This window comes from Gymnodraco acuticeps, unplaced genomic scaffold (assembly GCF_902827175.1).
Source record: "Gymnodraco acuticeps unplaced genomic scaffold, fGymAcu1.1, whole genome shotgun sequence".
In the NCBI taxonomy this organism is placed as follows: domain Eukaryota; kingdom Metazoa; phylum Chordata; class Actinopteri; order Perciformes; family Bathydraconidae; genus Gymnodraco; species Gymnodraco acuticeps.
In genome coordinates this window covers 2,389,138-2,402,501 of record NW_022991180.1, presented here as the reverse complement: position 1 = coordinate 2,402,501, position 13,364 = coordinate 2,389,138, and the positions used below count along the sequence as shown (strand labels likewise).

Below are 13,364 nucleotides of genomic sequence, written 5' to 3'. Positions count from 1 at the left end.
GTCAAGTAATTTGATAATTTATATTTCCGGTTTGAGGCTTCTTGTGACAAGACGGTTCCGATTATTAAACCCAAATTGTGTGTTATAATAAAGCGCTGAACTAAGCTTCAAGTTGTTCAAAAACAAAGTTGGCATATTTGTATTATCAAGTTGGCTTGTCATTGACCTATTTGCGGAGGCGTGTGTGCGCAGTGGATATAGCCTTGGTGTTGGGGTCAGGGGGTCACAGGTTCAAACCCCACTGCAGTCAGCATGTCGTTGTGTCCCTGAGACACTTCACCCCAAATTGCTCCTGTGGGGATTGTCCACAGTATTGATGAAAGTCGCTTTGGATAAAAGCGTCTAACAAATAACATGTACAAAAAAAAAGAAAGTAGCAAATGCTTACAAGAAAGAAAAATCCAGTATTTACCATTACAATCTTATAAGAGCAGCTTCTAACCAATTATTGTTTTGCAGACAACTTGGATGTCAGGTCTCCTGAGAAGCATCATAAGTGGGTTGGACTTCCTGCAAATCAACCGTTCCCAGTGGAGCTCAAAGCTGGCAGGTAGAAATAATGGTGGTTGGTAAGATGATGTCTAATTAACACATTTCTATCTACAGCTCTACCCAGAACAACAGTGCATATATCAGTGACCTATCAAATGAGGAGATAACCTGAAAATAAACATAAATAAATCTGAATTTGTTTGAAGTCTGACCTATATCTTACAGCAGGGAAAAGTCTTAATGGAAAGGGACTTTTTTCTTGTCTCGCCAGCATACCTCTCTTACAGAGTCACCTTTATTCCCAGGCTGACACACAAAAGTTTGATGCTGGTCATATGATGAGGCAAAGGAAGAACAACCCCTTTCCTCCAGGCTGTTTCTCAGTGATTAAAGATGAATTAACTAGTAAATGCAGAACTAGGGAGGTACTTCTTTTTAATTCATCAGTGCTGACAATTAGCAACAGGCATGACTAGCTAATGCTAAGAGTTGTTGTGTTTGGTGTCACTGTCAATCATACATTTACATTATAACAATCTAATACCTGTTTCACACAGTAATAATGTTTATGGGAAGTATTATATAATATAAAACATAAGTATTACATCACAAAATGCAAGCAGATGTTACACAGAGCCATGAAATCAAACCATGGGATAATGTGAGTAAATTCAAGTAAAATTCTGCTTATCCCGTGAAACAATGACATGTGGGGGTTTTTCTAAATCACATGAGCTCCCCTGGTTAAACTAATTAGTGCCAAAATGATACAACCTGAATCCAATTAACTTCAATTAAGAGAAGGTACACTTAATGTCATTTCTCACATCAGCTGCAAGGCATTGGTGTTCGAACTTTCTTGACCGTTCCTTCAGCATGTGGAAACAGGACAAATTGGATAATGAAGAATCTCTTTGCACTCATCACAAATTGTGCATTGTTTCTACTTCAGCGTTTACATTCCACTCAGGCTTTGTTTCTCAAAATCGGACTTCCTTAAATTAACAGAGGCAGGATGCAGTGCAAACAACAAATAAGGATAATGATTATTCCCTTGCATGGGAAGCAATAAATTAGCCTCTGGATAGTGGGCTTTCGTGGCAACACGGGTTTAAGGACATGGATCACAATAAACCTGAAACTTTTTCTTAATTTGCACGGCTAGTGAAACTGTTGACTGGTGATTGATATGCTGTTCACATCTGTACCCGACAGCCAAGTTTCCAATTTCACACCGCTCCTCGAATGACCAACACACACGGACACACACGCATATAAACCGGAGCATGCTCGACAGCTCGAGGACATCCCAGAATACATTAGTTACGACACAGTACATTGACTTTTACAGCCTTTATTTCCAATTTCACACCGCGTTTCCTCCTGCTCTTCTTTCAAGGACAGATTTACTGAGAGAATAGATTAATTATTCCAGAAAAAACTCCATCCTAATCCTAAAGAGATGTAAGCTTCTTGAAAAGCGTGAGAAACCAAGTTTGAAGAGGTCTATTTTAGTCTTTTAAATGGAATAATGAGTAAAAATATCCAGCTTTATTTGTGTTTATCAGTGGATTTGTTCCTGCTGTAGAAACATTTGGTGTTTTTCACTATTAGTACTTTCACATTTTCAAATAAACTGGCAAAAAAATCCATAATCTAGTCTACTCTGCATTTAAATTCAATGTGTTCAATTAAAAGCAGCAATGCTGCATCTACACCTGCAGGCACGAGTTCACAATCACACACACTAATCACATAGACTCGGGTCCTCTTTTCAAATGTAAGTAGGGCATTTGCAGAGTCACCCTGGCAGCAAATGCAACGCTGCCTAAACATTTAACAACTTCCTATCACAAGCCCACACTTTGGTTCACTTGGAAACCAAAAGGTCTCACAGTCAATACTCGTCCCTTCACACAGCGTGTCCACCCAGGTCTTTCTTTTCAGCCATTGGCTTTCCACCAGTTTTCAAAGTAAATCCTATTGACAAATATAATACTAGAAATGTAATAGAAATAAATAATAATAATCCTTATATTTATTATAGCGCTTTATCAAAGACTCTCAAAGCGCTTTACAAATACACATACAGATCATACATGTAATGGTCATCTACTGTGGACAATACCCACAGGAGCAAATTCGGGTGAAGTGTCTTGCCCAAGGACACAACGGCCTGACGCAGTGGGGCGGGAGCGGGTTTCGAACTGGAGTTCCCCAACGCCCCCTTGATCTGATGATCAAACGCACAGACCACTGCGCCACCCGCCAATAAGTACAACTCAACAGATTAAACAACTGAAGGAAGGCTTACATTTACTTTGCTTTTTAATGCCTGTATTTAAATGCCATTTTATAATGTGTTTCAGCTGTATTTCTTCTTAAATGTCTTTTATTTTGTAAAGCACTTTGAATTGCTGTGTGCTGAAAGGTGCTATATAAATCAACTTGCCTTGCCTTGCCTACATAGGCGGTCCAAAGAATGGTGCCCACATACCACGCCACATCCTCTCCATGCAGACAGAGAGGCTTTTGGGTATTAAGTCACACCAAGCAGAAACAGCAGGTAACACTGCTAATGATTGACACTGAGGCCTAGATAACAATTACATTAAAGGTCCCATGTCATGGCCATTTCCACTGATCATAATTCCATTGTTGAGGTCTACTAGAATAGATTTATACTGTGCAATTTTCCAAACTCACATTGGTTTTGCATACAGCATCTCTGTAAAGTATGTGTATTCAGCAGTATTCACTCTCTCCACTAAACGGCTCGTTGCAGCTCTTGCCCCCCCCTCCCTCTGAGCCCAGTGTGCTCCGATTGGTCGGGACCAGTCGGGACGTTGTGAATCGCTCTGAACTCCGTGGAGGTGTGATTTCCTTGTTTAGCGATACACAGCGAAACACAGCCAAACTCACCCTGAGCACACACAAAGTCACAGCCGAAGTAAAAACAATAAGTGTGGCTTGATATTGAGTAAGAGAAAGGTTGATAAACGCTGTGAGAATGGGTCTGCAGAGAAAATTTCGCCGCCATCCCAACTGTCTGTTATCAGCCTGCAGCCAGGGAGGAGAAATCAGCTGAACTGCATGCACTGAGTGAGTGAGGAAGTCCGTGGATTGGTCAATTTGGACCAATCAGCGGGGGCTTAACGTAACAGCTCCGCGGACGTAACGTAACGGCTCCACGGATTGGTCCATTTAGTTCCGGAGATGACATGACATCATGATGTACCCGGAAGAATCAAATGGACAGTGACGTATCTCCAACGAGGCGTTTTGGGGAGGTATTTTCTGTGTTAGAGTTTTACTCGCTACATGGTGTACTTTGAGGGTTTTGACTCTGCAGACCATTTACATGTATACAAACCTTCATAACACACAAGGGGACGGGTAATAACCGGAAAAGCATGACATGGGACCTTTAACTTGAACAAACTTCAGGGACTATAGGGGGTCAGAAATCCAACTATTTAGCAATGGGACCGCAGGTGGTAATCAATTCACAATATTTATCTTTGCACAGGTTGCTGTTTTCAATCAGGTCTCTGCAAGATTGTTCATCCCCAAGAAACACCACAATATTGATATTTTAACCGTTTTAAAACCTCTACATGTTCTCAGTTCTCACTCCAAATAATTAAGACAGTTACTTTTTCTTTGTGGAAAACCTTGTGGAAGTGAAACCGTTACATTACAGTTAATTAACATTAACAGTTAAATTACATTTAATAAAAGAATGAAAAGCGTCCACTTTGAACCGATCGACGCAGACAAGGAAAACAGAGTACAGCTTTACACCAAACAATACTATTTTCCAGTCCTTCTATTCCTATTCAATTTAAACTGTATCCACTCATATGTAATGAAATACAGTACAGTTTGTTCTCTGTTTGTTTCTCAATGCAGGGGAGTGAACCCCAGGGATGGTCATGCTTTGTTTAACTGGGTTGTGATTAGGATGATACAAATAAAAGCAGGATGCAAAGGCACAGAAACAGGAAAAGAGACCTTCATGAAACACTAATTGTAGCGACATAAAGGTAAACCCTGGGGGGGAAGTCTCATCCAAGCCAAAAGAGAGAGGAAGAATAATAGGTCTCCAAACTCATTGTCTTCTTACAGACCCGCCCCTTTACGCCTGAAATGATTTCCCGCCACTCAGTGAGAAAGAGAGCAGGAACAAAGCCTCTCTGCAGCTGCCTGTCTCTTTGGTTAGTTGAAGTGGTTTAGATAAGTGGCTTTATGATGAAGTGGCAATAGTGAATCCACTCCTCATCATGACTACTCAACAGTTAGCGCGAACGGGTGAAATTAGTAAGAGGGGGAACAGTTTCCTTTGATGAGTCAGTTCTTCTTAATCTTATCTTCACATGAGCTACGTGCTTTATTCTGCCAGCATGGACAATGATTGAGGACATTTGGTTCTTGCTTTGCCATTCAACTCTAGGAAACAGATGGGATAACTTCACTCCCACTCCTATAAAACACATATGCTCAACCAGAGGTGGTCATACTGCTGTCCCATCAGCTGTTCAATAGAAAACAAAGCCTCCATTCTGGTGCACTCTTCTTCTGGCCTCAGGGTCATGGATTCACAAATAGCACAGACATGTGTGACATGCAGGACAGCAGGGAAACACAGTCTGACAGATGCCTCGTCATTAAAAGGATAATAAGAATTGTGTAATGCATTTTAGGGCTGAACGATTAATCGATTTTAAATCTAAATCGCGATTTTAAATTATGCAATTATCAAATAGCAAAGCCTGCGATTTAAAAAAAATGTTTTGTTCTTCTTGTGTGTCAGTCATCCACACCAATCAGAAGTGCTGTGCTCCACGTGTACCAGTCATTGTTAACCAATCAGAAGTGGCCCATGATAGTAGGTGATAGACAGATTGATCCAATCACCTGCCAAGTCTTTTTGAAATACTTTTACCATTTTTTTTTATTATTCAAACATAATATAACCCTAAAACAAAAATCCTAATAGGCAACACAAATGTACAACTAAGTATCCAAAGTATCTTTAGTCAGTACAACAGGCACATTTAAAAGAATATACAGAGGTGGGAAGTTACTAAGTACATTTACTCAAGTACTGTACTTAAGTACAATGTTGAGGTACTTTTCTGCACAATGATTACTTTTACTTTTTAAGTATATTTTGCTGATAATACTTTGTATTTTCACTTAAGTAAGATTTGATATGCAGAACTTTTACTTGTAGTGGAGTATTTTGACAATTATATATTGGTACTTACTCGTATCTGAATACTTCATTCATCACTGAATATTACAGTGACTTTAGGGACCATGCACAAATATTTGATTTAGATTTATCTTGTTTTTTTCCTTCGACTACAGCAGTAAGTACGTTTATTGATTTAGTAAATGAGTAAATCAATAAAAAACGTATCAAGCTTATAAAGCTTACAATGAAATCCATTCGTTACTTGTTCTACTGTCCGGTCCTGTGATACTGTATCAGCCCACCACCAGATTTCATTAAATGTCACACAGCGCCGGTGCTTCCCTAAGCAGCATGACATGCGGCACATCTTTTATTATCGCGGTGAATGGAGACTTAAAATGCAGCTCTTTACTCCTTCAATTCAAGACAGAAAGTGCCATATTTAGGGCTCTTATTTCAAATATTCAAAATAGCATAACAATTTGAACTGTATCCACTAAGAGCAATGGCTCAGGGTGACAATTATCTCGTTTGTTGGGGGTAGAAAATAAAACAAAATCAAAGGAATATAATTTAAGTTATTATAGCTGCTGTTTGTTATTTCAAATACAGCTAATAAACAGTATATATTTTTCACGTTAAACCGCTATCTAGCCAACAACATTGTCACCAATTAATAAGTAAATCTCCATAAGTGTAGTTAAACAAGTAAACATTATTTCACTAAACTGCCCGGTTATACAGTCCATGCTTGAAGTTGGCGCTTAATGTCATTCTCTGCGTCAGTCAACAAAGGAGGCATGCTTCCAGCACCAAAACACAAGGCACATGTGTCTTCATGTAAGCGTCCAGGACAGTAAAACACATACAAACGTTACACGGAATCGTATTATTGAACAAAACAAACACGTAAAAAGGCTGAATTCAACTCGAAACGAGTCACGTTAACGTTGTTTTAACAGCAAAATCGAGTGTTTTGAATGAAAGCAGCCACCATTCTTCACGGATAAAGGTTATAAATGACGGTCAGTTAGGTTTAGTTAGTTAACACTGTGTTAAATTGTCATAGTGAGATGTCCTACCTTATCATTACAGTGTGTGCAGGCGTGTTGTGTCTGATCGAGTCTGTCCTCTCTGATGATCAGGGGACACTACTGGAGTTGTTACCTTCAGGGACTACTCGGAAAAACTAGACTCGTACCGCAAAAAACGAACACCCAACAGTTTTATTTCGAAAATTAAATAAAAATAAGAATCGTTTAACAAAATTAAGTCGATTACAAATCCTTTACTGAACCATCAATTACATTTTTAGAAAATATAATTATCTTATCCATGCAGTCTATGCGAGCTAGTAACTGATAATAAATACATACATATGCGGTAACTTCAAGTGTCCTGAATCAACTGTCCTGAACTCGCACAGATTAAATCCCGAGTGTCCCTGAAGGGGAATTTCATAGTAAGCCTATTTGATATGCGGAGAAACTAAAATGTAATGACTTCCTTTATGTTTTCCAGTCTTCCTTCTATTTGCCCAATTCTGAAAACGTGTTTGGAAATGAATACTGTTTTTAAAAACCCATCAACATTTACGATGGGGAAAGGTGCATCAAATGCTGCAAACTATGTCTCTCAGTCAGTTATTATGAGTTATTGTTAAACACATTTCACATCTGAGCTGATGAAATATCACATTGTGTATGTACTTTTTTTTATCATGATATATAGTATTTTCGTGGAAAATCTTTCTTGCTCATTGATTTGCAACATTACTCACAATATTCAGATACAACCAGACATGAACAAAATATGTATAAATACTTTTAATAGGACACAACTTAAATCTTGATATCTGAAGAGATTTGAGAAAAACAAAAAAGAAAACAGCTGGAAGTAATTTGCTGTTCTGAGTTGGATTGCATTTTTGAGAAGTCTCTTCCTGGCTCAGCAGGCCATATGTTTAGACCAAGATAAAGCTTATATAAGACCATAACTACAAACACACTTTTAGTGTAACAGCTAAAAAACTAAATGTCCTCAATAATTTGAAAATAATTGCCTGCTTTTTGAATATTTCCAAAAAAGAACAAAGGGAAATAAGTTCTAAAGTTGCATGATGCAATATCTGATGAAAAGATTATTTATTTTCTGATATTCACAGAGTTATACTCTCTCGTTTGTGTGTAAACAGGCATGAGGGAGCTGAATTCCTAAAAATCTACATATCACTGTATGACAAACATTGTCCCACTGTACTCCGTACATATAAAAGGTACTTATCATCAAAAGCCTTGGATAACCAAGGGCTTACAAAATGCTTGCAAGAAGAAAAATAACCTTTATAAAGACTTACATTTAGGACAAAGGCAATTGAAAAGCAATACAAGGCAAAATAAGTTGACAGTTATAATGAGACAAGCAAAAAGAGAATATTATAATAATATCTTAAAAGAAAAGAAAAATGATATCAAGGGCACATTGAACATTTTAAATAATGTTATTGGAAATAAATCTGTATCCACTGGCCTGCCCAGTCACTTCATTGATGACAAAAATAAGGTTGTAAAAAACATGAATGAAGTGGTACATGAATTTAACTATTTTTTTGTAAATGTCGGACCTAATCTTGCAAAGACTATTCTAAAACAACATGATTGTAAGTCGCTTTGGATAAAAGCGTCAGCTAAATGCAATGTAATGGGCAAATAGAGGATGGCGGAATTGGGGGAAGTAAAGTGTTGCAGTCAATGTTTCTGGAAGAGATAAACGAAATTGAAATTAGATCCATTGTAGACAAATGCAAAAATAAGACTTCGACTGATAGTGATGGGATCGACATGACAATAGTGAAAACGACTATTGACTGCATAATTAAACCGCTAAGTTACATCTTTAATCTTTCATTTCAGACAGGTATTTTTCCAGATAGCATGAAAATAGCTAAAGTTATCCCACTTTTTAAAACAGGGGACAAAAGCCAATTTACCAACTACAGACCAGTGTCCTTGCTTTCACAATTTTCAAAGGTCCTTGAGAAATTGTTTGTCCAAATATTTGATAATTGTATTGAAAAAAACGAGTTATTGAGTGAGAGTCAGTATGGATTTAGGAAAAATCGATCTACAGCTTTAGCTTTAATGAAAATAACAGAAGAAATTACTACAGCTATAGACAGAAAGAAATACACAATAGGTGTATTTATTGACACCATAGACCATTACCTATTAATTTCGAAATTACATAGATACGGAGTGAGAGGAGTAGTTCTAGATTGGTTACAAAGTTATTTAGATAACAGACAACAATATGTAGAATTTGCTGGTAGTACATCGGAGTGTATGAACATAGAATGTGGTGTCCCGCAGGGCTCGGTTTTAGGGCCTAAACTTTTTATTTTGTACATCAATGACATATGTGAAACGTCAACATTATTGCAATTTGTGTTGTTTGCAGACGACACAAATTTATTTTGTTCAGGAGATGATTTAAACATTTTAGCAAAGTGTATTGGACATGAAATGGTCAAACTTAAAAGATGGTTTGATGAAAATAAGTCAACCCTAAATTTGAATAAAACGAAGTTTATGGTTTTTGCTAATAGAAAAAAAGATGAAAACATTTCACTGTCCATTGATGGAGTTTTTATTGAAAGGGTTTCTGAATTTCGATTCTTAGGTGTGACGCTGGATGACAACCTGACATGGAAATCACACATAGCACATGTTAAAACGAAAGTGTCTAGGAATATTTCTGTTCTAAACAAGGCAAAGTATTTGCTAGATTACAAGGCATTGAGGATGTTGTACTGTTCACTCTTTTTGCCATTTTTCATTTATTGTATAGAAGTGTGGGGCAACACATATATGAGCAACATAAAGCCATTGTCAATATTACAGAAAAGGGGAGTACGAATAATTCATAAAGCTGACTCAAGAGAACACACCAACAGACTGTTTTTTAAGTCAGGACTCTTGAAACTCAAAGACATAGCTGAGCTGCAGATATTATCAGTAATGCACAGGGCAAAATGCAGAATGTTACCAGCATATTTACAACAGTTGTTTGTTTTTGGTTCAGACAAGGAAGACCACAGAAGGAAATGGCATTTTAAGCATCCATATGCAAGGACTACTCTTAAACAAATGTGTATTTCGGTGGTTGGTGTTCAATTGTGGAATTCTCAACAAAAGGATCTAAAGAATTGTATTTGTATTTTTCAGTTAAAGAAGTTGTATAAATTAAGAAAGATGGGACTATATGAAGCAGAATGTGAATAAATCTATGTACTCTGGTCCTTCATGTCTTTGATGTCCTCTGTATTTGCGGGTCCCATCGCCATTGTTATTGTTGTTATTGTTATTATTATCATCATGCGTCGCTTTCCACCTTCTTCTCCAGTAGGACTCAGCTGAGGGTGTTGCACTTTTCTTTTCCTTATACATGTGATGTTTTGGTGTTGTTTTGTTTCTTTCCGTTAACCGTCAAGTGGGAAATACGTTTTTTTTTGTGTGTTTCTCTTAGAATCCTAAGATACTGTTATGTTTGGCTGTGAAAAAAAGAAAAAAAAAATTATTATGAAGGGCAGACCATCTATTTGTATTTATTTAGTTTTTTTTAGAAAGGGGCAGGTCACATTTTATTCTTCTCCCTGCTCCTTTTCGCTCAATGGTGTTTTGGTAGAGTCATGTTTTGTACATTTGGTTTTGCGTACCATGAGCGGGACAAATAAAAATTAAATTAAATTAAATGAATTGAAGCTGTGACCTGAATTATGTCATTTATCTAGCATTATTCACCCTTAAACACTTCAAACAATGCAAGACATCATTTGTTTCCAGGCTGAAGGTCAATGATGGCAGTCAGGGGCGCCGCCAGGGATTTTGGGCCCCATGAAAAGATATCACATTGGTTACTTAAACATTTTTATCTTAATGTTCTAAAATTGTTTGGTTTCCTGTCAGTCACGGGCCCTTAGAATCGTCCTAACTTTTCACCCCCTTACGGCGCCCCTGATGACAGTGCTTAACAGCTTAAGGCATTTATTCAAGGACAAAACAACACAAGCCAAGGATAAGAAAGTCAGAGTGTGCACGAGAGAGCTTGTGTCTGTGCGACTGCGTGAAACCTCACTTTAAACTTTAAGACATCCCACTTACAAAAATAAAGAGTGAATGTTTTTCCTTTATACTAGATGAGGCATGACTTACTCACTTAAAAATGTGCATTCAATTGATGCTAATAAGCAACACAATGCCCTGAAGCTGTCTGGAAAGGACAAAGTAAACATGTTACAATTCTCTCCACTGCTTTAGGAGCACAGCTTGTTTTTTTAAGAGTCTGAGAGACATGACACTAATGTATAATTCCATAACAACACTTTGGCTCGTCTGAACCGCCGTGCGGAGGCGTTGTTTACGGTCTTTTTTTGTGAGCCACATTAAGCTTTGGTCCCTGCTGTTTGCTCATATAGTCGTGGTAGGTACACAGTCATCCACACCCTGTCTCCACAAAGGCTAAAAAAAGCCGGCTGTGGTTCAAGACAGAAACCATGTGTGCTAGTTTGGCTCCGTCCTCTCCAACTCAAACCTGAGAGCAGGACTGAGGAACCACTGTCTCTCTCTGCTGGTGTGAAGACACTAAAGTATATCTCATTTCCATCACTGAATCAAACGGATATCTTTATATTCCTGCAGCTGAATATTCCTTAAAACTTCTCCCTCTCTCTCTATTCTATCTCTATTTCTCTAACTTTTTCTTTGGCGTGTGTAGCTAAAATGTGTCAGCAGCTTTTTAGTGCAGCCTTGACTAGGTTTTTCCATGGAGATGAGTAAGACACAATGTAAAACAGAGAAAAACAGAGAGACAGTTAAAGACGGAGACAAGTTAAAGTTATCTACGAGACACGTACGTCATTAGACAACAACAAACACTGAATAATTGAGACATTTAATGGAAGTGTAATAAAGATGATGAGGAATGAACTGAAAATAGTGAAAACCGTTTCAACAGGTGCATGTGTGGTAGACGGCTTTGCCACAAACTGATTTCTATGAGGCAACTGTTTAACAATATATGTATCTACCTGTAACACTATCACGCAAAGGCCAACAATATATATACGTATATATATTTATATAACGATTTACGTTTGTTTTTCTATACATATACTTCAACTTAAACGATCAGTGCAACTGCAAAGCCCTTTTCATTAAAAAATGTTCCTTAGACAGCATTAGGTATAGGAAAAACATTGAAGTCTTTTTTTTTTGCCATGTAACATACGTATGCGGCATTGGTTACATACATAAGTTATGTAACAAACAAACCTCAAAACAAAAGTATGTTCAAAAAGTCAACATTGATTGTTGGTTCACATGGGACACAAACAGCGGTCTCCTTTGTTTGTTTCACCCATCTATCCACCCTGACCTCTGCTGGCTTTGTCCCCCTTTTACTCTTTTGACGCTAATGCACCATCACCTTAAATGGTTTGGCCAGTTTGAAGTTAATGTACTTGCAGGATTCCTGCTGTTCTGATTTAGTATCCTCATGGATGATCGCACTTATTGTAAGTCGCTATGGATAAAAGCACCCGCTAAATAAAATGTAATGTACTACTTTAGCTGTACATCCCGGTTCACAATACCTTTGGTTACATGCACATTATTGTGGATTTCTTTTCTAGGTATAAGTACAAACAGTGAATGAGTTTAGCCTGACCTGATATTAACCCCATTCCTTCACAGTAGCTTAAATCACAAGGTATGTGGACTAGGAAAGTTCAATGGCCTCCTTTATGTTGTACAGTTGTATGCATTTCTATTGTCGTCCAGAAAATCTTCTGTAATTGAACTGCTTCACTTCCTGCTGACCCGAGAAAGTTCCCTTTCCCAAGGTTTATGAGCAAATAAACATCATACATGTCTAATTCGAGGACATCCTGTGAAGTTCGTGGCAAAAGAGGCAAACTCGTGGAGAGGAGGAGGGCATGACATGAATGGACTGGAAGTGGCTTTCTGGCCACATACTGAGATTTAAGAGGACAGCGGTAAAAAAGGAATTCCAATGGATGGCCTCTTCAACCCCTAAATGACTCAGGAGACACACAGAGAGTCAAATAAATCCCATTTGGGATTAAGAATTTCAAGGCTTGGCTCCATTAAGGAGGATTAAAGTTTCGGGCTGAAGTGACGAAGACAGGCGAACAAAGAAATAACTCCTAAGGGAGGTCTGGGAGAGAAATCGCTCCTCATCTCTGACCACAAGTTCCCAACAGAGTGTGAGGGTCAGGCTCTGATATGAAATCCTCGTCACGATGGATGACCCACAAATCTGCTGCTGCACAGACAATGAATTCCTCTTGATTCAGTGGTGCATTTAGGGACAAGTGGTACATTTGAAACACTTAATTATAGGATTCACTCCTTAAATCCAGCTACTCAAAATGTGTCCACAAATGCTCTGTGGCGGATTGCAACCATCTCCCCTCCATTACAAACATTACACCCTTCATTCCTTACAATCCTCCTTTATCAATATGTGTTGTATGCCAAATGTTGATAAATGCTTAGATTTCATGCTCAATCTTATCTAAAAAATGTAAGCCTTAAAAATTGAAGCTAAAATGTTTACTGCTCGTGGGTTTTAAGATGCATCTCTTTATTCATAG

General features: G+C 38.0%; 1 protein-coding gene across 2 annotated transcripts in view; it reads right to left on the bottom strand.

Annotated features, from left to right (window-relative positions):
* The window catches only part of LOC117560958 (equilibrative nucleoside transporter 1-like), a 40,210-nt gene that overhangs the window by 16,637 nt on the left and 10,209 nt on the right, over nucleotides 1-13,364 (bottom strand). Inside the window, exon 1 of one of the 2 annotated variants that reach the window (XM_034238116.1) lies at nucleotides 6,775-6,892. The exons of the other annotated variant lie outside the window; for it this stretch is intronic. The gene's annotated coding sequence lies outside the window, so the exon portion shown is untranslated. Of the gene's footprint in view, nucleotides 1-6,774; nucleotides 6,893-13,364 lie in introns of those variants that run through there. 2 annotated transcript variants of the gene reach the window in all.